Source organism: Portunus trituberculatus, chromosome 21, assembly GCF_017591435.1.
Source record: "Portunus trituberculatus isolate SZX2019 chromosome 21, ASM1759143v1, whole genome shotgun sequence".
Lineage (NCBI taxonomy): Eukaryota > Metazoa > Arthropoda > Malacostraca > Decapoda > Portunidae > Portunus > Portunus trituberculatus.
This window is the reverse complement of record NC_059275.1, coordinates 11,663,096-11,689,533: the sequence shown is the minus strand read 5'-3', so window position 1 is coordinate 11,689,533 and position 26,438 is coordinate 11,663,096. Positions and strand designations below refer to the sequence as shown.

Here is a 26,438-nt window from a genome sequence, read left to right as displayed (position 1 = left end):
TTTTATGTTTAATTTTGTTGGATTCATGGTTTTGTAAGTGACGTGTTCGTGGTAGTGGCGGCGGCGGTGAAGGCGGTGGCGGTGTCCCCAAAACAACATAACGCGACATGAAAGGGAAATGACACAGAGTTTTCGCAATGACATGAAACACTGTCATTTGTTCCCTGTCAAGGTTGGGAACACACACACACACACACACACACACACACACACACACACACACACACACACACACACACACACACACACACACACACACACACACACGACAGAATGAAATAGTGGAGGAGGAAAGAACTAATAATCAAGTGAAATTGTACAGAACATGAATGAGATATGAATTGTTAGCATCGTGAAAGTCAACAAATGAGAAATTGAGGAAGTTTGCTGGGGAGAAGAGACATGAGCGAGTGTGTGAATGGATGAGTGCTTAGGAGGAGTACATATGGGGAGGAGAGGATATATTTATTGATAATGGGAGTGGGGAGGATATACGGGAAAGGAAAGAGAGAAATAGGAGTGTTTGGGGAGGAGAATGAGTGGAATTGAGTGATGGGGAGTGGGGAGGAAATATGAGGGAAGAAAGAGAAAAAGAAAAAAGCAAATGTGTTTAATGGGGAGGAGAGATGAAATGGAAGAATGTATTGAGAGAGAGAGAGAGAGAGAGAGAGAGAGAGAGAGAGAGAGAGAGAGAGAGAGAGAGAGAGAGAGAGATCCGTGACAGTGGTGGTGATGGTGGTGGTGGTGTCGAGGGCTCAGGGTTCAATAATATGTGGCTTCCAGGTGAAGTTCAGTGAGCCCACCACCACCACCACCACCACCACCACCACCACCACCACCACCACCACCACCACCACCACCACCACCACTATCACCACCACCACAAAAATCCACTCCCTTCCTGCTTCTCTTCTTCCTCCTTTTCGCTCCATCACATCCTATCAATCTTCACGTGAATTATGCTCCTCCTCCTCCTCCTCCTCCTCCTCCTCCTCCTCCTCCTCCTCCTCCTCCTCCTCCTCCTCCTCCTCAGTTTTCTTTACTCTTCCATGCTTTGTCATCTCTCTCTCTCTCTCTCTCTCTCTCTCTCTCTCTCTCTCTCTCTCTCTCTCTCTCTCTCTCTCTCTCTCTCTCTCTCTCTCTCTCTCATCACATCCTGTAGGTGTGACAAGCTGTGGTGATGTTTTTGTGGTGGTGGTGGTGGTGGTGGTGGTGGTATTGGTGAGCTTAGTTAAAAGAGACAAACAAGCAAACAAAGGGTGCTGTAAGGTCACATACATACATACATACATATACACAAGCACACACATATATTTAAATAATTACTTAAACCCACCACAACAAAACACACACACACACACACACACACACACACACACACACACACACACACACACACACACACACACACACACACACACACACACACACCGCGGTATTTTCCAGTCCTTCAGGCAACAGTGATGTACCCAAAGCTCTCCCCGCCCAATCTTACCCAGACTTATAGTATCCAGCCCAACCCTCCACTTTATAGCCCAATTCAGACTAGTTTGATATTTGCAGCCCAATCTGTAGCCCAATGATACCGTAGCCTTGTAGATAAGAAGAGAAGGGAATGGAAGACGGTGGGAGGGAGGAGGGAGGGAGGGAGGGAGGGAGGGAGGGAGGGAGGGAGGGAGGGAGGGAGGGAGGAAGGAAGGAAGGAAGGAAGGAAGGAAGAGGACAAGGAAAGTGAGAAAGAAGCCTTAGAGAGAGAGAGAGAGAGAGAGAGAGAGAGAGAGAGAGAGAGAGAGAGAGAGAGCATTTGCAACAAAGAAATGGAGGCAATGATGGAAAGGGTTGATAAAGAAGGGAATAAAGGATAATGGGAAATTTTGGATAGATTTTAACGGATGAAAAAGCACAAACAAGGTGATGATAACAACAACAACAACAACAACAACAGTAGAGTAACAAGAACAAAAACAACAACAACAACAACAACAACAGTAGAGTAACAAGAACAAAAAGAACAAAAAAGGATGTTAACGTGACAGTGGTAACGGTGATGTTGGTGGAGAGAGAGAGAGAGAGAGAGAGAGAGAGAGAGAGAGAGAGAGAGAATATTTTGAAAACGTTCTTGTGATGCTACCCTAGCCGTCTCTCTCTCTCTCTCTCTCTCTCTCTCTCTCTCTCTCTCTCTCTCTCTCTCTCTCTCTCTCTCTCTCTCTCTCTCTCTCTCTCTCTCTCGAGGAGGAGGAGGAGGAGGAGGAGGAGGAGGAGGAGGAGGAGGAGGAGGAGGAGGAGGAGAAGAAGAAGAAGAAGAAGAAGAAGAAGAAGAAGAAGAAGAAGAAGAAGAAGAAGAAGAAGAAGAAGAAGAAGAAGAAGAAGAAGACCAGGAGGAGGAGGAGGAGGAGGAGGAGGAGGAGGAGGAGGAGGAGGAGGAGGAGGAGGAGGAGAAGAAGAAGAAGAAGAAGAAGAAGAAGAAGAAGAAGAAGAAGAAGAAGAAGAAGGAGGGAAAAGGAGGAGAAGGAGACCAAGAGGAGGGAGAAGGAGGAGGAAGAAAAAGGAAGAGGATGAGGATGAAGAGAGTAGGAGGAGGAAGAGAAGTAATGGTCGCGTGTCTTCTTTGCTCCCTCCCTCCAGTTCACGCACCTCCACGCCTCCACACATCCTCCACCACCTTCACCACCACCTCTCCTTACATCTCATCACCACCTATTCCTCCCTTTTCATTCCTCCGTCTTCCCTTCCCTTACATTCCCTTTCCTAACCTAACCATCATTTTAATAGTGTCATTTTATTCCCTTCCTCCCCATCACACACACACACACACACACACACACACACACACACACACACACACACACACACACACACACACACACACACACACACACCTGCATAGTTCCTCAGGTATATTCAGTAATCTCACTTTCACAGCTATAGAGATGCAAATGTCTGTGTAGAAGTAGAAAAGAGAGAAGGCTTCCGCCCCTCCCTCTTCATCCACCTTCTTCATTCTTGTGTTTTCCTTTTTTTTCTGTTTTTGTTCAGCTTTCCTCTTTGTTCTTATTTCCTTACTTTTCTTTTTTTCTTCTCTTTATCTTGTCCTGCTTGCTTTCCTGATCTTCCTTTTTTATTTTTTATTTGTCTCTTCCTTATTTTTCTTCTCAGATTTTTTTCGTCCTCCTCCTCTTTTCTTTTTTCTTTTCTTTCCATATTTTTCCCAGTCATTTTTTTCTCTTCCTCTTACTCTCCTTCCCTCTATTATTTCTCTATTCCTTAATTTCTTACTATCCTCCCTTTCCCTTTCCTCTCTCCCTTACTGTTTTCCATCTTTTTATCTTTTCCCTCATTTTTTTTAGCTTTCTCCATTATTTCCCTCCCTTCATTTTTTCTCTTCCTTATTTTCCTTCCCTCTATTTTTACTCTTCTTCCTTGATTTTTTTTTTACTATCCCCCTTCCCTATTCTCTCCCTTTTTCTATTTCCTTTTCTCTCTCTTTACTTTCTTCCACTCAAGTTCAAAGAGAAAAAAAATGAAACCTCAGTCACTTTCATCTTTCCTCCTCTCTTCCCGGCATTTCCTCAACTTCTCTCCCTTCCCTCCATCTCTCCTAATTCCACCCTTCCATTAAGAGAGGAAATGCAGGACGCCTTTCTCTCCACTTTGAAAAGGTGGAGGGAAAGTGGGAGGCTTAGGCATAACAAGTTTCTCTCCCGCCTTTCTCTTTCTCTCCCTTCCTTTACTCTCCTTCCGTCTTTCCTCCTTGATTCTTTTCTTTCTGTAATTATTTTTTTTTATTATTATTTTACATCCTTCGTGTTTTATCATTTGCTCTTACTTCCTCTTCCTTCTTTTCCTCCTCCTCGTTTTCCTCTTCCTCTTCCTGCGTAAAGCGAGAAGGAAGGACGAGTTTGGAACGAAGGAAAAGATGAAGAAAGGGAAGGAGCAAAAATATGTTACTGGAGAGAGAGAGAGAGAGAGAGAGAGAGAGAGAGAGAGAGAGAGAGAGAGAGAGAGAGAGAGAGAGAGAGACACACACACACACACACACACACACACACACACACACACACACACACACACACACACACACACACACACACACACACACACACACAAAGGTCATCACACCCCTGAAGGATATAAAAGAAATAATAATTCTTCGTTCATTGCCGCCGCCTCCTCCTCCTCCTCCTCCTCCTCCTCCTCCTCCTCCTCCTCCTCCTCCTCCTCCTCCTCCTCCTCCTCCGGGATATCAAACTCCTACTTGTAAACACTCTCTTCCTCAATTCGGAAGGGCGTGGGAATGACAACGCTGGGGGTGCTGTGTGTGTGTGTGTGTGTGTGTGTGTGTGTGTGTGTGTGTGTGTGTGTGTGTGTGTGTGTGTGTGTGTGTATCTAGGTTTGTAATATCTCTCTCTGTTTTCTTGTGTTGTTTATTTATGTTGGTTTTGTTGATTTATTTATTTTTTTCTTTGGGTATTTTCTTGTTTTGTTTTTGTTTTATGGTGTTTAATTCATGGTGTTATCAGATTCATTATTGGTGTTGTCGTCATCATTATTATCATCATCAGTCATTATCTCTTTTTTTCTCTCCTCCTCCTCCTCCTCCTCCTCCTCCTCCTCCTCCTCCTCCTCCTCCTCAACAAGTGTCATCGTCTTCCTCACTTACGTTCAAGCACCTTCATCCTCGCTTTTTCCTGACCTTCATTCTCTCTCTCTCTCTCTCTCTCTCTCTCTCTCTCTCTCTCTCTCTCTCTCTCTCTCTCTCTCTCTCTCTCTTTCTCATCATCTGTCCTTCCTTTCCACTGAACAACCTTATTTTTTCCTCATCTACTTTTTTCCGTGTCAAACATTTTTTCCCTGTTTTATTACTTCCCGTCCCTTGTTCCTTCATTCTGTCCTGTAATCATGTCTAAACCTTCCCACGTCTTTATTGCATCATGTCTTTTTTTTTCTGTGTTTCTTCGTCACTTATTTTCACTTTCTCATCCTGAAATTGCTTAAGCTGTCTTGAATTTCGATGTTTTGTTTTTACTATCATTTGAATCGTCTCGAATTGAATTTTGTGGGTAGTGGTGGTAGTGACAGTGGTAGTAGTAGTGGTAGTGGTAGTAATAGTAGTGGTAGTGGTAGTAGTAGTGGTGGTAGTGGTTGTGGTGGTGGTAGTGGTTGTGGTAGTGGTGGTAGTAGTGGTGGGTGGTAGTGGTGGTGGTAGTAGTGTAGTAGTAGTAGTAGTAGTAGTAGTAGTAGTAGTAGTAGTAGTTGTTGTTATTGTTGCTGGTATAATATGGAAAGATAGTAAAGGACTTATATTAATAGTAGGATTAGTAGTAGTAATAGTAGTAATAGTAGTAGTATTAGTAGTAGCAGTAGTAGTAGTAGCTGTAGTACTAGTAGAAGTAGTATTAGTAGTAGTATTAGTAGTAGTAGTAATAGTAATAGTAACAGCAACACAGTCGTAGCAATGATAGTAGTAGCTATCATAGCACTGGTAGTGAGTGTAGTAGAAAGAGGAGGCTGAACACTATGTACATGTGGTAGCAACAGAAAAGCAAGTCCCAGTGGAAATAACAACACGACAAATACAAGAGATTTCACCAGGAGCTCACCATTAGATCCTATTTGTCTCAATGCCCCGTGATTTTCAAAACGTGAAGCCTCGCTAAGTGTGATGGAGGGAGACGATTTCCCAGGGTTCATGGAGAGAGAGAGAGAGAGAGAGAGAGAGAGAGAGAGAGAGAGAGAGAGAGAGAGAGAGAGTGTGTGTGAAGGTGATAAAACTCTGAAGGAAAAAGGAAGACGAAGACACGAGTGAAAGAGAAAAGGAGGAGGAGGAGGAGGAGGTTAGTGGTGGTAAGCGTCGTGGGGGTGATATTGAGGGGGGGGGAGGAAGATAGAAGGGGGAGGAGTGAACCACAGATGACATATAATTACTGACTCCTCCTCCTCCTCCTCCTCCTCCTCCTTGTCTTCTTTCACCCTCTATTCACTGTGAAAGAAGCTGAAATATCCCGTAATCCCAGGTGTGGTAAGGGCGGGAACCACACACCTGAATGACACACCTGAGCCGCGGGAAAGGTGAGGTGAGACTTTTAAGGGGAATGATTTAAAGGGTCGTGCCAATTGCCACTAATCCACGTGTTCATAAGCCTGGCGTGGGGTCGTTACTGGTGGTGGTGGTGGTGGTGGTGGTGGTCTTATTAGGGTTCAAAGGGTAAAGGTTTGGATGTTTTGAAGATATTAATGGTTTTGATTACTTAATTTTTTTTTTTTAGTTTATCTTTATTTATTAATTTTTGGTACTTTTGTGGTGTTGGAAATGTTTGCTGGTTATTTGTTTCTTGTTAGATTTTTGTGTGTTTGTATTTATGATTTTTTTATGTTTATTTTGCCGAGTAGTGTTTATTTGGGCTTGTTATTTATTTGTTTATTAATATCTTTTGTTTAGTGATTATCTATTTATTCATTTTTGTTTGCTGCGTTATTGCTGATGCTACGAAAAATTGTCGTTTTATCTCTCTCTCTCTCTCTCTCTCTCTCTCTCTCTCTCTCTCTCTCTCTCTCTCTCTCTCTCTCTCTCTCTCTCTCTCTCTCTCTCTCTCTCTCTCTCTCTCTCTCTCTCTCTCTCTGTGTGTGTGTGTGTGTGTGTGTGTGTGTGTGTGTGTATATATATATATATATATATATATATATATATATATATATATATATATATATATATATATATATACTAAATCAGGCGTTCTCAAACGCAGGTTCGCGAACTTCCAAGGGTTCACACAAAGATTAGATGGCTGATCTAATAGTGCCCTTTGCAGTGTCATTGCATACTGAGTTGGTGTTAGTCATTAAATTAACATTGTCTTCGAAATCAGATTGCCGAGACTTCAGAGAGATGGTTCTTATAACTCAGGTGGTTCTTAGCGAGAAAAGGTTGAAAACCCGTGCTAAATTTTTTTGTGTATGTTTTCATGAATGTGTGTTTGTGGTCGATGAATGAGACGGGTTTATATGTTAACCAGTATTTCCTTCCAATTCAGCGAGTTTTCCTTCTCACAAATACTGTGAGAAATGGATGTTATTTATTTCTCCCATTACATTACCACCACCACCACCACCACCATGATAATAATAATAATAATAATAATAATAATAATAATAATGGTAATGGTAATGGTAATGAGTCGCAGCCGTCACCTGTGGACCGGAAGTGGTTTGTGAATAAGTAACAAACCAATACAACCATTTGTGAAAGTTTGCTTTATGTATGAGTGGACCGCGTGCAGATAACGGTGTGTGTGTGTGTGTGTGTGTGTGTGTGTGTGTGTGTGTGTGTGTGTGTGTGTGTGTGTGTGTGTGTGTGTGGAGTGGGTCTGAAACTTTAGATTCTCTCTCTCTCTCTCTCTCTCTCTCTCTCTCTCTCTCTCTCTCTCTCTCTCTCTCTCTCTCTCTCTCTCTCTCTCTCTCTCTCTCTCAGTCTATAATCACGTGCTATTTTTGTATTTTAAATGATGATGGTGGTGGTGGTGGTGGTGGCGGTTGTGATGGTGGTGGCGGTGGTGGTGGTAATAGTAGTGGTGGCATAGCGGTAGTGACAGTGGTGGTGATGATTGTGGTGGTGATGGTAGAGGTAGAATAAGTAGAAGAAAAGGGGAAAGAAGAAGAAGAGGAGGAGGAGGAGGAGGAGGATGGGATGATGGTGGTGATGGTGGTGGTGGTGGTGGTGGTGGTGGTCTTGCAGAAGGAAGAGAGGAAATAAGGTGGAATAAACGGGAGAGAAAGAAAAGGAGGACATGGTAATAGAAGTGATCTTGGAGTAATAGTAGTAGTAGTTGTAGTAGTAATAGTAGTAGTAGTAGTAGTAGTAGTAGTAGTAGTAGTAGTAGTAGTAGTAGTGATGCTGGTGGTGATGGAGATGCAGCCTTGGTTGTGATGAGATAGTTTTACATATACACCAGGAAACAATGAAGGGAACAGTCAGTCTCTCTCTCTCTCTCTCTCTCTCTCTCTCTCTCTCTCTCTCTCTCTCTCTCTCTCTCTCTCTCTCTCTCTCTCTCTCTCTCTCTCTCTCTCTCTCTCTCTCTATCAGTTTAAAAATATTTCTCCTTTTCTTTTTATATGTTCACTTCGATCGTCTTTTTCTTCATTCGTTCTTTTTCCATTTCTTCTTTCGTTATTCCCCTCTGTTCTAGTTTTTCTTTTCTTTCTCCTTATTCACTCATTCATTCATTTAGCCTACCATTTCTATTCTCATTTTTCCCATTTCTTCCTTCCTTCAATTAATCTTACATTTCTTCTTTCTTCTTTCCTTCACTCAATATTGACATTATATATTCCACTTCCTTCTCCTGTTCCTTCATTCATTTACCTACCCAACCATTCATTCTTATATTCCTACTTCCTTCTCCTCCTCCTCCTCCTCCTCCTCCTCCTCCTCCTCCTCCTCTTCCTCTTCCTCAGGTAGGGCGGAAGTTCTTAATTGGAGGTAATTTCGTGACACCTGGCCATACGTGCTTCTGTCTGTATCAGCGAGAAACACCTGGATTAATTGGCAGTAATAGGCAGGCGTGCAAGGTTTAAATAGCTCCTCTCTCTCTCTCTCTCTCTCTCTCTCTCTCTCTCTCTCTCTCTCTCTCTCTCTCTCTCTCTCTCTCTCTCTCTCTCTCTCTCTCTCTCTCTCTCTCTCTCTCTCTCTCTCTCTCTCTCTCTCTCTCTCTCTCTCTGTAACGTGGAGGTGGTATTAAGGTTATTTAGTGAGAGAGAGAGAGAGAGAGAGAGAGAGAGAGAGAGAGAGAGAGAGAGAGAGAGAGAGAGAGAGAGGATATGCTCCCATTTCTTTTTTCAAACACTGTATCTTTAGATTTTTTTTTCACACTTTCTTCCTTCCTACAAACAGTATAATTTCTCTCCCTCCCTCTCCCTCCTTTCCTCCACCTCTCCCTCCACCCAGTGTTCCTTTCTCCTCCACATTCGCTCAAGTGGAGGAACCTTCTCTCCTCTGCACTGGAGTGTATCTGAGTGGAAGAGATTGCAGGAAGGAGGAGGAGGAGGAGGAGGAGGAGGAGGATGTACTGTAGTTATTGCGATGGTGATGGTAGAAGAGGATGCATGAAAAAGAAAAGATAATGAAGAAGAAGAAGAAGAAGACGTGATACTGATGGTGGTGGTTGTGATTTTGAGAAACAGAAGAGAAGGACAAAGAATAAAGTGTGAAAAGAAGTGAATAAGAGGAAAAGGAGAAAAAGATGACAGATGGGAGTGTTCGAGAAATACGAGGAGAGGTGAGAGAGAGGAAGAGAACAAGGAGGAAGAGGAGGGGGTGGAGGAGGAAAAGAAGAAAAGCAGTAGAGCGAAGAGAACGATAATAGAAGCACGTGAGAAGGAAAATAGAAACAGACAAAAGAAAAGAATAAAAGGAAACTTGGAAGAAGAGCAGAATGTGAAGATGTGAAGATGCGAGGAACCGAAATGACGAAGGAAGGAGATGAGGAATGGAGAGAATAAAGAAGATGATAATTGAAACCTGATAAAGACAGGGAGGAAACTGAACATGAAAGCGAAAAGAGGAACTAATGTAGATTATGTGAGACTAATTAGTATGACCTTGGGAAGAGAGAGAGAGAGAGAGAGAGAGAGAGAGAGAGAGAGAGAGAGAGAGAGAGAGAGAGAGAGAGAGAGAGAGAGAGAATATTACGTACTGTACTTCTCTTCTCCTTTTAACTTTTCCTTTCACGCACACTTACCTCCTCCTCCTCCTCCTCCTCCTCCTCCTCCTCCTCCTACAGGTGTGCTTACTGAACTTACCTGAAAATAGAAGAGAAAACAGAATAAGATTGAGCATATACCATTAAATGTGTGTGTGTGTGTGTGTGTGTGTGTGTGTGTGTGTGTGTGTGTGTGTGTGTGTGTGTGTGTGTGTGGTATTGTTTGTATTTGTTTTGGTATTCATATGTATGTGTATGTGTGTATAAACTTGTATTTTGTACGTACGCAAAACTAAATATTGGTAGACTTCTATGTATGTATGTATGTATGTGTGTATTTATGCGTGTATGTATGTATGTGTGTATGGATGCATATGGTACACACTCATGAATATGCATATACTACATTAAGTTAGCTTTGTGTGTCAGCGTATAGTTTGCCCTCATTCTCCTCTCCCTCATGTGTTCCAGCGGCCCCCTTCCCCGATACCGTCCCTCATGCTAACCTTAGTCTCTCACATCACCTCATGGCGTCCCTTCACCATCACTGCTCTTTCCTTCACCATCAATACCCTTCCGTCACCACCAATGCCATTATTTCATCACCATTGCCCTTCTTTCATCACCAGTAATGCCTATTCACCATCAATGCCCTTCCCTTCATCATCACTGCTCTTTTTTCATCACTGCTCTTCTTTCACCACCATTTTTGTTTTTATGTAAGAGAGGAGGATTGGCCAAGGGCAACAAAAATATAAAGAAAAAGGCCCACTCAGTTGCCAGTCTCCTTATAGAGCCGATAGAATTAGGCAAAGCTTAGGGGCAAATGTCTTGAAACCTCCCTCTTGAATGAAGTCAAGTCATAGGAAGCTGGAAATACAGACACAGGCAGGGAGTTCCAGAGTTTACCAGATGCCTTGCTATCATCACCAGCAGTGCCACTTCATCACCAATCCCCTTTCTTCACCACCAATACTGTTATTTCATCACTCATCTCCTTCTTTCACCACCACGCGGCACCACAAGAGAGATTGATTAGTACTGGTGTTTCGACGCTCCGCAGGTCATGACGCAGCGTAGGCGACACGTGGGGAGAGGAAGGTTAAGGAAAGGTCAAGAAAAGAGGTCAGATGGGTGAAAGAGGAGGAAGAGGATGCAGTCGTTTTAAAAAGGTAACATTAGTGGCTCTTTTTAAACTCCCCCCTTTCTGCTCTCAGTTTTCCTCTCCCTCGTAAACTATTGAACGTAAAATGCTACACCCTCTCTCTCTCTCTCTCTCTCCCCATAAATAATAAACGCAGATACTTTTCTCCCCACTAATTCTCCCCACCAAGCCGGAACTCCTCCTCGTAATGTCCTCCCCATATGCATGCGGTGCCTCAGGTGAGCGGGCGTAATCACCCCACCTGTGCTACCGGGCTAATTACCGGCGGCAGGTGGCGGGGAGGCGTGTCTTGTCCACCTCCATCTGCCGTGTGTGTGTGTGTGTGTGTGTGTGTGTGTGTGTGTGTGTGTACGGATCAGCGCGCCTTCTTTCACGCACGTTCTCAAGTGGTATTTTCTTCCTCCTCCTCCTCCTCCTCCTCCTCCTCCTCCTCCTCCTCCTCCTCCTCCTCCTCCTCCTCCTCTTTCCACTTTTCACGCATTACTACTCTTAAACACACACACACACACACACACACACACACACACACACACACACACACACACACACACACACACACACACGATTCCCTCATCCTCCTCCATTTTCTTTTATCTCTATTTTCAGAAATCAGATAGCATGAAGATAAGAAATAAAGATAGTAGGAAAGATAAAATGAAGAGGCAAGCGTGAAGATAATAGATAATGAGAGAGAGAGAGAGAGAGAGAGAGAGAGAGAGAGAGAGAGAGAGAGAGAGAGAGATAATGATTAACTTTAAGCCTATATTTGCCTCACTTTCACCGTAATTTATTGTTTCTCTCTCTCTCTCTCTCTCTCTCTCTCTCTCTCTCTCTCTCTCTCTCTCTCTCTCTCTCTGCACATTCTGAATTTCTCTCCTCCTTATTTCCTTATTCTTTTATTTTATGAGTCTTTTTCTCTTTTTCTTTCTGTTTTGTTTTCTTTTTATTTTCTGTCCATACTTTATCAAATTTTTACTTTCTTCATATCTTTTTTTTTGTTTATCTTTAACTTCATTACTCTTTATCTTTCGACGTTTTTTTCTCATTTTTCTTGTCTTCCCCTTCATCTTCTTACTGATATTTATTGAAGAGAAGGGATAATTATTTCCGTTCTTCTTCTTTTTCTTCTTCTTCCTCACAATTCATCCTCTCCTCAAAATCTTCAGTCTCTTCCTTCGGTAGATCTTTTCCTTCCTTTTTTTTTTTGGCATCGACACTGTTACTCCACACGCATTCCTCTTCCTCATTCCTCCTCCTCCTCCTCCTCCTCCTCCTCCTCCTCCTCCTCCTCCTCCTCCTCCTCCTCCTCCTCCTTTGCTTGTTCCTTCAAACCCCCTGCTACTCATGTTCATCGCTATCTCTAATCCTCCTCCTCCTCCTCCTCCTCCTCCTCCTCCTCCTCCTCCTCCTCCTCCTCCTCCTCCTCCTCCTCCTCCTCCGAACAAAACACAAAACCAAAACAAGTTTTCTCCAATACCCGTTTCTTGGTCATTGTCATACCAAGGTCTTCGAGAGAGAGAGAGAGAGAGAGAGAGAGAGAGAGAGAGAGAGAGAGAGAGAGAGAGAGAGAGAGAGAGAGAGAGAGAGAGGAAGTACTACAGGCAGGTATAAGGTCAGGTGTGCACAGGTGTGTGGTAATTAACTGGTACGTAGGTAGATTGGTAAATTCTCTCTCTCTCTCTCTCTCTCTCTCTCTCTCTCTCTCTCTCTCTCTCTCTCTCTCTCTCTCTCTCTCTCTCTCTCTCTCTCTCTCTCTCTCTCTCTCATTTATTCTTTATATATTTCATTTTATTTTTCCTTCCCATATTTATTTCATCGTTTTTATCTTCTTCCTTTCTTCTATTCTTTTTATTTCTCGCCATTTATTGTATTTATCTTTCTTGTACGTCCTACCCTTCTCCTTTCTCCTCTTTTTTTTTTTATCCTTCCATCTCTATCTTGCCTCCATTGCTGTATCTATCTTTTCCTTTCTTTATCCTTTCCTCTTTGTTCTTTAATCCTTCCTATGTATCCTAAGCTTGTTTTTCCACCTGTTTCCTTTGTCTGTCTCCTTTCTCCTCCTATCTCTATCCTGTATTAATTATCTTCCTTATCCTTTGCTATTCTTTCTTCTCTGTTGTCTAATCTATTCTATGTATCCTACGCTTTTTTTTTTTTTGTCACCCACTTTCTTTCTCTTTCTCCTTTTTTTTTCTCCTTTCTCCACTCATCCTTTCATCCTCCCTTCCGGTCGCTTCTTTTTGTCATTATGTGAAAGCTCTCGACTTGTTTTCTTGTATTGATCTTGTTTTCACGTATTTTCTTGTCTCATTCTCAAATTTCCTGGCGTATCTCATTAGGAAGAGAGAGAGAGAGAGAGAGAGAGAGAGAGAGAGAGAGAGAGAGAGAGAGAGAGAGAGAGAGAGAGAGAGAGAAAGTAGATCATAAAACCCTGGAATTTATCACTTTTTTTTTGCTACATAATCTAATTATAAAAAATAAAAACAAAGAAAGAAATCAGTCTGTGTTAATATTGTTCCGTTTTCTTTCAATGAAAAAAATGGAATAAAAAAAAAAACACCGAGAGAGAGAGAGAGAGAGAGAGAGAGAGAGAGAGAGAGAGAGAGAGAGAGAGAGAGAGAGAGAGAGAGAACATTCTTTTGTGGCATTTTAACAGAATATAATCAACTTTCTCATCCTCTTTCTCATACAAGTTGGTTCTCCTTCACAGTGTGTCTTTCTGTTTCTATGACTTTATTGAACTGCGGACTTAGAGAGACAGGAAGTGGTCATAATTAATTCATAGATAATTAGAGGAAACTAGATGAATAAATTAGAGGAGGAAGAAAGGGAAGAAGAGGAACAGAAGGAGGATGAAGAGGAGGAGGAGGAGGAGGAGGAGGAGGAGGAGGATAACTGTTTGCAGGTTGGTGACTCTTCCATGTGGAGAAGGAGGAGGAGGAAGAGGAGAAGGAGGAGGAGGAGGAGGAGGAGGAGGAGGAGGAGGAGGAGGAGGAGGAGGAGGAGGAGGAGGAGGATGAGGAAGGGAGAGATGAAGAAGAGAGGACAGGAGAGGAAGAAGGAAGTGAAGAAATTGAAGTGAAAAAAAAATGCGTGCTTGATGGAGTAACTGATAGAGAGAGAGAGAGAGAGAGAGAGAGAGAGAGAGAGAGAGAGAGAGAGAGAGAGAGAGAGAGAGAGAGAGAGAGGGAGAAACTGTAAGATATAAAAGAAAAAAAGAGAAACTAATAAGCCTGAAGTTATTTTTTTCCTTTCTTGATTAATGACTTTTTTCCTTCCACATTTTTTCCTGTCAGACAATTATTTTTTTCCTCTCTGGGCAGTAATTGAGGGCAGAAAGTCATGTTCGTTTTGTTACTATTAAAAGGAGGAGGAGGAGGAGGAGGAGGAGGAGGAGGAGGAGGAGGAGGATAGGGTGAGAGAGAGGGGACGTGTGACCTTTTTAGGGGCCAAGGGCACTTAGAGAGAGAGAGAGAGAGAGAGAGAGAGAGAGAGAGAGAGAGAGAGAGAGAGTGATACAAACAAAACAGACCTGAAATTAAAACTGTACTAACACACACACACACACACACACACACACACACACACACACACACACACACACACACACACACACACACACACACACACACACACACACCGTTAGCACTAAGACAAGAAAAACTAGAAAGGAAGAAGAAAAAAGAAAGCAAGAATACAAGCAAGAATCAAGTTTGCTAAAAGGTAATGATGTTTCTTGAACAGGTTTAGGAAAATATGCACTGCTAGGGGAATGAATCTCTCTCTCTCTCTCTCTCTCTCTCTCTCTCTCTCTCTCTCTCTCTCTCTCTCTCTCTCTCTCTCTCTCTCTCTCTCTCTCTCTCTCTCTCTCTCTCTCTCTCTCTCAATCTTCAAATGTCAAAATTACTTTCACATGACAGAAAGAGAGAGAGAGAGAGAGAGAGAGAGAGAGAGAGAGAGAGAGAGAGAGAGAGAGAGTAAATATTCATACACTTTATCAGTAGTTAACCTTTTATCGCATTTCTAACTCACATCAACACATGAATCTAAACTTTATAGCTTCCTGTGTGACTTTCAAGGGACCACACTGAACATACTTGCTTGCTCGTCTACTTGTACATTAATTTATTCACGTGGAAGTTAACTGGTTCCCATTTCCTATTAAGTGTATTTCATCGTGGCGGAAGATTTATGAGTGACACTTGAGTTGTTTTGTACCAGTTTGTTGTGTTGTGTTATGGCGTTGTATTTATTTAGCTATTTGCTTTTTATTATACTTGATTAGTCATTTATTTTTAGTCCATTATTTTTTTTTTTTAAGTGTATAGTGAGTTTGTTGAGTTATGGTTGTGTTTGTGTGGTTAGTTGTGTGATGAAGCAGATAGCGACGACGAGGACGGCAGCAACAACAATGACAACGGCAAGAACAACGAGAACAACAAAGCCAGCATCACCACCACCACCACCACCACGAAGAAAAGAGAAGGAATGAATGAAGAGAAAAGAAAGGAAAAGAAAAGAAAGAGAAGATGAAGAGCAACAACAGGACAAGAACAAAACTGGCATCATCACCACCACGAAGATAGGAAGAAAATAAAATAAAAGAAAAGAATAATAACCACCACCACCACCACCACCACCACCACCACCACCTCCAACAACAACAACAACAACAACAACAACAACTAACCGCTAGTAGCATTAAATAAATTAGAAGAAAAACAAGACATAAGGAGGAAACAGTAATGATATGGGAAGAAGGAAAGGTGAGAAGGAAGAGGGAGATGAATGGGAAAGGAAACAAGAAGAGTGAAGAAGAAAGAGGAGAGAAAGAAGAGAAGAAAAGAAGGACGAAAAAAAAGAGATAGTGGGAAGAAGAGAGAGATGAACGGGAAAGGAAACAAGAAGAGTGAAAAAGAAAAAAAGAAAGAAGAGAAGAAAAGGACGAAAAAGAAAGATAATGGGAAGAAAAAGAAAAGGAGAAGTAAAAGAAAGAAACCAAATATTTGAGATGTTTTTGATTACGTGATAAAGGAAAGCAAGGATAGATAAACATGACAGAAAAAGGACGAAAGAGAGGAACAAAAAAGACATTGAAGTAAATGAAGAAGGAAGAAATAGAGGAAAAAAAATACATTACTACTCATTTTTTCACGTGAAGAAAGAAAGACGGAGAGAGAGATAGAGAGAGAAAAAAAAAACAGAAACAAAGAAGAAAGAAAAAAAACCATACCGTTCCTCTATTTTCTCACGTGAAGAAAGAGAGAGAGAGAGAGAGAGAGAGAGAGAGAGAGAGAGAGAGAGAGAGAGAGAGAGAGAGAGAGAGAGAGAGAGAGAGAGGAGGCCAAACAAGGTGTATTTTTCAGGAAGGGAGCTTAGTAAATGACCAGGGAGGAGGTTAGGAAGACCCGGGGTTATGTTAGGTTAAGGTGAGAGGGAGTGGAGGGGTGGGGAGAGGGAGAAGGGAGAGGGGAGAGGGATTAGCGAGACGGAGGGGAGAGGTAAGAGCGGGAGTGGCGGGTTGGTGAAGGCGGGGTAGCGGTTAGCGGCGCCTCAGGGAAGGGCCGCAACGGTGCCCCTGTGGTGTGTGGTGGTGTGTGGTGGTGATGGTGGTGTGTGTGATGATAGTATGTGGTGGTGGTGGTGGTGGTGTGTGGTGGATAGAGGTTATAATAATAGAAGTTGTAGGTTTGTGTGATGTGTGGTGGTGGTGTGTGCTGGGTCGGGGTTATAATAATAGTAGTGGTAGGTTTGTGTGTGGTGTGTGGTGGTGGTGTGTAGCGATTTGAGGTTATAATAATGATAGGTTTGTGTGTGTGTGTGTGTGGTGGTGTGTGGCGATTCGAGGTTATAATGATAGTAATAGTAGGTTTGTGTGTGGTGTGTGGTGGTGTGTGGTGGATCGAGCTCATAATAACAGTAGTGGTAGTATTGTATGTGTGGTGGTGTGTGGTGGTGATGGTGGTGGATGAGGTTATTATAGTAGTGGTAGGTTTGTGTGTGTGGTTTTTCGGTGGTGTGTGATGGATTGAGGTTATAATAATAGTAGTATTGGGTTTGTTTGTGTGTGGTTGTATGGTGGAGTGTGGTGGATAAGGTTATAATAGCAGTAGTGGTGTGTGTGTGTGTGTGTGTGTGATAATAGTGGTGTGTGGTGGATCCAGGTTATAGTAACAATAGTTGTAGATTTGCTTATGTGTGGTGTGTGGTGTGATATGTGATGTTTTAGTGTGGTGGTGAGGGTGGTGTGGTGTGTGACGCTTAGGAATAGTTAGCATTGTCATGTGTGTGGTGAGTGGTGGTGTGTGGTGTTATTTGGCATATTGATTATTTGGTGTGTGGTAATGAGGGTGTGTGAGGCTTACAAATTAAAGTTATGGTACATTTTGTGCGGTTTTGGTGTGTGTTGGTGATCGTGGTGAGTGTGATATAATAGAATGTTTGATTAGCACGTATGGTGATGTGGTGAGTGTTTTTGGTGTAGATAACGACACTACTCAATAATGGTGATGATGGTGATGATAATGTATTAAAGTAAAAAAAGTCAAAATTGTTTTCTAGTGGAAGTGGTGATGGCAGTGACAAAAACGAAGAACTGGTCTTGTGATGGTGATGAGAATGGTGTGTGGTGTATATGGCATGTGGTGATGAACAAGAACGAAATGTTGGAAGGTGAGAGGTGAGGTTGTGACGTGTGATGTAAGTGTGATATGACATGTAATGGTGATGTGTGGTGGTGATGTGTGGTGGCGTGAAGGGGAGGGCAGGTGGGTGTTGTTTCTGGTGGTGCAAACAGTAATGGTGCGTGGTGGTGTGGTGTAGAGAGAGAGAGAGAGAGAGAGAGAGAGAGAGAGAGAGAGAGAGAGAGAGAGAGAGAGAGAGATCTTTAGCAGTAAGGAAATGAAAATACGGCATCTCTCTCTCTCTCTCTCTCTCTCTCTCTCTCTCTCTCTCTCTAACTGTGCATTTTGCATCATTGCTTTGTTTACTTGCAGGTGTGTGTGTGTGTGTGTGTGTGTGTGTGTGTGTGTGTGTGTGTGTGTGTGTGTGTGTGTGTGTGTGTGTGTGTGTGTGTGAAGGCTCTCCTTCCCGCACAGGTTCACAGCCTTCACCCTCCTCCTCCTCCTCCTCCTCCTCCTCGTCCTCGTCCTCCTCCTCCACAAGAAACTAAAGACAGTACGTCATCCGGGAGCATTTTGTGGTTGCATGCCTCTCTCTCTCTCTCTCTCTCTCTCTCTCTCTCTCTCTCTCTCTCTCTCTCTCTCTCTCTCTCTCTCAGGGGCGTCCGTGCGTGCGTGTTTGTTATTTCGTTTGTTCGCTGAGAAGTTTCCCCCTTCAACCACCACCACCACCACCACCACCCCTACCTCCTCCTCCTCCTCCTCCTCCTCCTCCATCTTTCTTCTCCGAAATCAAACAGATAAGCCCACGTAGTGTAACCAACCCTACCTCCTCCTCCTCCTCCTGGACCTCCCGCTGCACCAGACGCTATCATCAAATTCTTTACGATAAGTTTCTCATATTTTTGCTCCTCGCACCGACCAACACCACATTAGTACGATAGTGATGCGTTAGTGTACGATGCACCGCCTTGCACGCCCCTGATAGTGCTCTGAGAGAGAGAGAGAGAGAGAGAGAGAGAGAGAGAGAGAGAGAGAGAGAGAGAGAGAGAGAGAGAGAGAGAGAGAGAGAGAATCAGTCAGTTCTTCACGTAGGAACTAGTAGTAGACTGTAAAGAAAAAAAAGAAAGGTCTTAGAAAGAATTTAAATGAAAAGTGACTAGGCAGGTTAACCAGGAGGAGGAGGAGGAGGAGGAGGAGGAGGAGGAGGAGGAGAAACCACAGAAGATTGATATAAAAATGTCTCCGGGATTTTGTTCAATAACCAGAACTTTTAATTTTTTGTAAGGTTAAAAATGAGAGAAGTGAGGAAAGAGGGAGCGTGTGAAAGTGTTAATTATCTTCATCACACACACACACACACACACACACACACACACACACACACACACACACACACACACACACACACACACACGTTGGTAAGCTCACCCCTATTGATCTTTTTTTTTCATTTATTCAACTTTCTTTTTTTTTATATTCATATATACAAAAAATATTTTAGATTTTACTCTACTACTACTACTACTACTACTACTACTACTACTACTACTACTCACCACCACCATCATCATCATCATCATCATCATCATCATCATCATCATCATCATCATCATCATCATCATCACCACCCCCTACCACCACCACCACCACCACCACCTATTAATAAACCACACTCGGTACTAATAATTATGAACCTATATTAATTAATGAAACACCACAGCTATGAAAATTAGTAAATAAATAGATGAAAAAAAAAAAACTATACGAAGCAATATGATAAGGTTTCGAGATGCTGCTTCAAGGGATTCGATACTAAGATGAAGGTTTCAGATTTGGAGTATTAATTTGTCGGTAATAAAATGATTAGAGGAAGAAAATAAATGAGTTAGTGAACAGTAATATACTTTAATATACGTGTGTGTGTGTGTGTGTGTGTGTGTGTGTGTGTGTGTGTGTGTGTGTGTGTGTGAGAGAGAGAGAGAGAGAGAGAGAGAGAGAGAGAGAGAGAGAGAGAGAGAGAGAGAGCGCTGGAATGTAAGGTGTAGAAACGCGGGCAGGCGGTTGTGTGGGACGACGTAGAGAGAGAGAGAGAGAGAGAGAGAGGGTCACACGTCCTCAACCCTTTAGGTCCTATATTAGCTAGGAGTCACGCTTCCTCTTTTTTCCTCTCTCTCTCTCTCTCTCTCTCTCTCTCTCTCTCTCTCTCTCTCTCTCTCTCTCTCTCTCTCTCTCTCTCTCTCTCTCTCTCTCTCTCTCTCTCTCTCTCATTTCGTCTTTCCATCTAGCCTTCCTTCATGAGTCTCCTTCCTTTCTCTCTCTCTCTCTCTCTCTCTCTCTCTCTCTCTCTCTCTCTCTCTCTCTCTCTCTCTCTCTCTCAAATGTATAAAAATGTAAAGAAGATACTAAATAACGAAGCAGAGAGAGAGAGAGAGAGAGAGAGAGAAGAGAGAGAGAGAGAGAGAGATTGAATTATAATTGATGAAAATTGAAACGAAAAGAAGTTGATGTCGCAATGCAAAAGAAGAATTAAGGCGTGAAACTGTCGGAAGCTGCGGTTTGTCAAGGAGAGAGAGAGAGAGAGAGAGAGAGAGAGAGAGAGAGAGAGAGAGAGAGAGAGAGAATATTACCGAGTACCACCTGCTCTCACGGGTGAACTCCAGCTCTCTCTCTCTCTCTCTCTCTCTCTCTCTCTCTCTCTCTCTCTCTCTCTCTCTCTCTCTCTCTCTCTCTCTCTTCTTTTCTTCCGTTTTCTGTTTAGCTCCTTTTTCCCTTCCTATTCTCTTATTTTATTTCTATCTTCCTTTTTTCTTATCTACTTTTTTCGTTTTCTCCTCCATCCTTCCTTACTTTCCTCCATCCTTCCTTACTTTCCTTTCCTTCTTTCCATTCCTATGTCCTTCCTTCCTTCTTTTCTTCTTTCCATCGTTCTCACATTCCTTTCTTTATTTCTCTTCTTCCATTTCTTATTCTACTCACCTTTTTTTTTCCCTTTGTTGCATTTCTTACCTCCTCTATTCCTTCCTTCCTTCCTATCCTTTCCTTCGTTCATCCTTTCTTTCCTTTCATTCTTTCCATCCTTATCTCCTTTCTTCTTTTCTTCATTGTTCTCATATCCCTTTTCTCCTCCTTTCTTTATTTCCTTTCTTCCATTCCTACTTCCTCTCATCTGTTTTTCTTCCTTTAATTTCTCTCTTTCTTGCCTTTCCTCCTTCCTTCCATTCCTTCTTTCCCTACTTTCCTTCTTTCATCCTTCCTTTCCTTCCATTCTTATTTCCATCTCAATCTCCTTCCTTCCTTTTTTTTTTCCTCTTTACTTGTCATATTCCTTCCTTTATTTTCCCTTCTTCCTTTCTTTCTCCCACTCATCTATTTTTCTTCATTTCACTTCTCCTTTTCTTGTCTTCCCTTCCTCCTTCCATCTCTACTCTCCTTTCCTCGCTGTATTCCCCTCTTCTTCTCTCTCATCTTTTTCTCTTCCTTCTTTCTTTAATTATTTCCCTCCCGGAACTCGTGTACCTTCAGAATCGCAGGAAACATTTAGCTTCCTGAGACGAAGGAAAAAAAAGGGGGTTGGGGAAGGAACGAAAAAAATGTGAACGAAAGAAGAAAAAATGGATTGAAGGCGAAGAAATGGGGGAAAAAAAGCTAAAATAAGAGAAAATTACGTGTTTGTGTCCTTCGTGTGTCCTGGTGGCGAGTCCTGCGTGTCCACACCTGCCGTAGGAGAGAGAGAGAGAGAGAGAGAGAGAGAGAGAGAGAGAGAGAGAGAGAGAGAGAGAGAGAGAGAGAGAGAGAGAGAGAGAATTTTTGCTTCGTTTGAAATAGAGACACAAGTAAGAGAAGTATTTAGATTGATAGATTGAGAGAGAGAGAGAGAGAGAGAGAGAGAGAGAGAGAGAGAGAGAGAGAGAGAGAGAGAGAGAGAGAGAGAGAGAGAGAGAGAGGTGTACATTGAAGTGTAGTAAGTGTTGCAGAGTTGAAAGAGGCATTGTTTGGCGGCATTGTGTTACCCAGCGTGCAAATATTGGGTGTTGCGTGAGCCAGAGAATGAGAGAGAGTGAGAGAGAGAGAGTGAGTGAGTGAGTGAGTGACTGAGTGAATGAGTGAAAATGTAATATGCACGAGTTTCTATTTTTATTGAATCATGTCAAGAAATATTGATTACTCTTTGTAGTTTGATATTGTGACTCATTGGCTGACGAAGCCCTAGAGAGAGAGAGAGAGAGAGAGAGAGAGAGAGAGAGAGAGAGAGAGAGAGAGAGAGTGTCAAACAGGAATTACCCCCTGGTACTGACGCTAACATCACGTAGAGCTATAAAAACAAGAGGAGGAAGAAGAAAAAGAAGGAGGAGGAGGAGGAGGAGGAGGAGGAGGAGGAGGAGGAGGAGGATTAGTTAGGAGGTAGTGAATCGCTTTTGGCTTATCAAAGGTTATGGTTGAGGTAGCGTGAGAAATACAAGTTAGGAGGGCAGTTAGACAGGTAAGCTAGTTAGACAGGTAAGGTAAGGAAGGAAGGAGGGGGATAGGAATGAAGGAGGATAGGATTAATGAAGGATGGGAGTGAAAAAAAATATATCAAGGAATGAAAGAAGATGAAATAAGGAAGAAAAACAAGGAAGTGGAGGAGAGAAATAGAAAGTGCAAATAAATGTAGGAAGAGGAGTAGGGAAAGAAGAGAGGACAAACAAAGGTAGTGAGGGAATAAAAAAAAGGGAAGAAAGATAGAAGTGAGTTAGAGAGAAGGGAGTGAAGTAAGGAAGGAAGGAAAGAATAGGTAGTGAAATAAAGATAGGAAAGTGAAGGAAATTAGATATATGTAAATAGTTAAATCGATATAGGAAGGAAAGGAAGAAAGAAGGAAAAGTAATGGAGGAAAGAATGTGTGTGTGTGTGTGTGTGTGTGTGTGTGTGTGTGTGTGTGTGTGTGTGTGTGTGTGTGTGTGTGTGTGTGTGTGTATGAAAGCACATCATATTACAAGGACAAACTAATTTTCCTTTACATGACGTTTTCAGAGAGAGAGAGAGAGAGAGAGAGAGAGAGAGAGAGAGACACAACACTTACACCACTGCCACATCAGCAACACACACACACACACACACACACACACACAGAGGTAGGAGCAAGGTGTGGCAAGGGCGCGGGAACAGGTGTGGTGAGGCAGGTGTGGTGGGGTGAGGTGTGGTACAAGTCTGGTGAGTGCATAACAGGTATAAAGTAGTGGTGGTGGTGGTGGTGGTGGTGGTGTTATGAAAGTTTGATGAGAAGGACGAAAAAAAAAAAACTTGAAAATAAATGGAATGAATAGCATGAATAAAAAAAGATAGGATAAATTAATAAATAGAAGATAGTGTTCTGATTTAGTTTTCTTTACTGAGTTATCTCTATCACTATCTTTTCATCTCTTTCCTTTGTTTACCCACGTCTTCCTATTTATTATCTTTCTTTTTTCTATATAATTTCCATAACTTTGTCTCTTCTCCCTTCATTCAAACTGTACTTTTAATTGCATTCTTCCTCCTTCTCTCCCTACACTCTCCGGAACAATATACAAGTGTTTCCAGGAGAGAGAGAGAGAGAGAGAGAGAGAGAGAGAGAGAGAGAGAGAGAGAGAGAGAGAGAGAGAGAGAGAGCGTTGTCGTCGGTTGTGGTGAAGAGGAAATGCTTGTATTGATAAACTAGATAACGTGATGGTAAGCAAAGAGACACAGTGATAAAGGAGCGATAATGGATTACGAACAAGGACAAGATAAAAGATAAAAAATGAAGAAGAGTAGGAGGAGGAAGTATACGAGAAAAAATAATTAGAAGAAAAACAAGAAAATATTTATGACAACAACAGCAAACAATTAAATGAAGATGGTAATACTGACGCCTTCTACAAATATGGTAATCTTTTTTCTTCACATTGAGAAAACTAAAAAAAAAAAAAAAAAGAGAGAGAGAGAGAGAGAGAGAGAGAGAGAGAGAGAGAGAGAGAGAGAGAGAGAAAACGGAGACTAATGACAACAACAACAACAACAACAACAACTAGCAATTAAATGAAGATGGTGAAATTAACCCTTCTACTTATATGGTCATCTTTTTTCCTGTTCACACTGAGAAAACTGTAAAGGAAGTCGTTTGCATGGAGAAAGAAAAGAAGAAAGGTGAGAGTGTTAAGTTTTTGTCATGAATATACAACAAAACCATGAATATGTAACCTATGGAGAAAAAAAAATTATCCACCAGTGAATGACTTAGAGAAAATGTATCACTATCGACTTACTGATAGACACCACGACGAACCACCGAGTCACATGAACGATTTGAAGAGGGAATAAGTGGTTCAAAGTCCAATGAATAGTGAAGTGCAGTTAGTGTGAATTGTAGTTAGTGTAAAATGCAATTAATATTCTCCTGTTCTGCATATCTTTGTTCTACACTGTTATATTATTTGTCCCTTACCTGTGTGGACGAGAAGAAGAGGAGGAGGAGGAGGAGGAGGAGGAGGAGGAGGAGGAGGAACATGACTAACAAGCGTGATGGAGAAAATTATCCATTGTAACCATCTTCAACAATCCAACGAGCAGACAAGTGTAATAAAAGGAGCAAATAACACCAGGAAACAAAGGAGCTTATATTTTGTAACCAACTTCTGTAATTAAACCAGGGGAAGAGCCACCTACACCAACAATGAGAAACGTGTGGATACCGTATGAAGGAGAGAGTGAAGGGTGAACGTGTATGTGTGTGTGTGTGCATAGGGAGAGAGTGAGAGGGAAGGAGAGGAAGAGGAAGATGTCGGGAGGAAGATGAAGGGAATGGGAGAGAGTCATTGTGGACACAGTAACGGGAAGATGAGGAGGAAAAGAGAGAAAACGAAGAGGAGATAGAAAAATTAAAGACTTGAATAGAGAAAAGGAATGTTAAGAAAAGTAAACAGATCAAGAAAAATGAAAGAGTGGGAGAAATGAAATAAATAAATGGGAGGAGGAAAAGAGAGAGAGAGAGAGAGAGAGAGAGAGAGAGAGAGAGAGAGAGAGAGAGAGAGAGAGAGAGAGCTTGGAATGGAATGCGTATAAGGAGGAGGAAGATGATGAGGAGATGAGGAGAGGGGAGGAGACGTATAAGGAACAAGAATATGAATACAAAAAATGAATAAGACAAGGGAGGATGGGAGGAGTGGGAAGAAGAGGAAAAAAAAACAAGGAAGCGAGAGAAGAGAGGAAGAAGAGGAAAATCAGGAAAGAGAAAAGAGGAATAGAGGAGAAGTAAGAAAAGGGAGAAAAAAGAAGGGAAGGGAAGAACAGAAGAGGGAAGGAAAAGGACCATAGAAAAGAAAAAAAGAAAAGGAGAAATGAAAGAAAAGACACGAAAAGATAAAAAATGAAATGAGAGAGAGAGAGAGAGAGAGAGAGAGAGAGAGAGAGAGAGAGAGAGAGAGAGAGAACCAGTAAAAATAGGAAAGAAAGACAAGTTAGAAAGACATGAAAGGATAGCGGAATAAAAAAGAAGGGAAGAGGAAGGGAAGAGGAAGGGAAGGGAGGAGGTAACGGGGAAGGGAGGGGCGTACGCGACACTCCACATCCGGATTGATGCTGTAGTTTCCTCCCTCCCTCCTCCCTCCCTCCCTCCATGTGGCTGACGAGGAGGAGGAGGAGGAGGAGGAGGAGGTGTTGCAAAGAGAGCACTTGTGATATTATCTAAGTATTATATGGGAGCTCTCTCTCTCTCTCTCTCTCTCTCTCTCTCTCTCTCTCTCTCTCTCTCTCTCTCTCTCTCTCTCTCTCTCTCTCTCTCTCTCTCATACATGGCAGTTGATTCATGTCACAATACGGACATTGAAAAAAGTATTATTATTATTATTATTATTATTATTATTATTATTACTATTATTATTATTATTATTATTATTATTATTATTATTATTATTATTATTATTATTTCACTATGCTATCATTGCTATTTTTATTATCGACACATGACTAGAAATTTAAATCTCTCCCTTTTACACACACACACACACACACACACACACACACACACACACACACACACACACACTGAAGAGGTATAGTTTGCCTGGCATGACTTTACGCCCTGTGTGTGTGTGTGTGTGTGTGTGTGTGTGTGTGTGTGTGTGTGTGTGCTTTACCTGTCTGTCCGGCGGTCGGACGAAGCAGTCTGAGTAGAAGTAGGAGGAGTAGGAGGAGGGTGGAAGGAGAGGAGAGGAGAGGAGAGGAGAGGAGAGGAGAAGAGTGGAGGAGAACCAGGTAGGAAAGCTGGAGGGAGGGAAGGAGGGCAGGTGGGAGGAGAGAGGGAGAGGGAGGAGGGAGCACCATTACCCTCTACCTACTCGTTAAGCTCACCTGTGTAATCTGGCAGGTAAACACACGCTGGGCACTCTTGGCACTGGAAACACCCGCGGCACCTCCCAACACTCCCGCCCTGTGGCACTCCTGGGCTGGCACGGGTGCAGGCGTGGGGCGTAGAGATCACCCAACACACCTGAGGCACACGTACACACACGCCCCTTCCTCCAGCACAGCCACAGGTACACTAATCGCCTCTTGTCTCCCGTGCGCTCTCTACCCCATCCAGGTGCGTACGGATTTCACAGTCTCGGCGCGTGAAATATGCACCCCACACTACTGCTGTCTATTTAAATCACCCGGGTTATTTCACGTCTTGCACCAATTTACAGGTTAGTTTGTGTGTCTGTGCGCGTTTATAGGCACATTTCACACCGTTTCTGTACGTGTGTGTGCGTGCGTGAGTGAGTGCTTTGTTGTTTGCGTGTAGGTGTGGGGGTGTGTTTGTAACGATGGGGGTCGTGATGTAACGGGTGCCTCTTCGCATGCCTACATCAGGAATATTTCGTTATTTTGTTTTGCTGCCCCGAGGAGGAGGAGGGAGGGAGGGTGGGGGGGCGTAGGATGGTTGTTAGAGTAGCAGGGGGAGGGTGGTAGCATGGC

General features: G+C 42.6%; 1 protein-coding gene across 5 annotated transcripts in view; it reads right to left on the bottom strand.

Moving 5' to 3' along the window:
- Positions 1-26,032, bottom strand: part of LOC123507218 (whirlin-like) — a 123,836-nt gene extending 97,804 nt beyond the window's left edge. For all 5 annotated transcript variants that reach the window (XM_045259922.1, XM_045259920.1, XM_045259924.1 and 2 more), the window contains exon 1: positions 25,833-26,032. The gene's annotated coding sequence lies outside the window, so the exon portion shown is untranslated. The remainder of the gene's footprint in view (positions 1-25,832) is intronic.
- Positions 26,033-26,438: the final 406 nt, after the last annotated feature.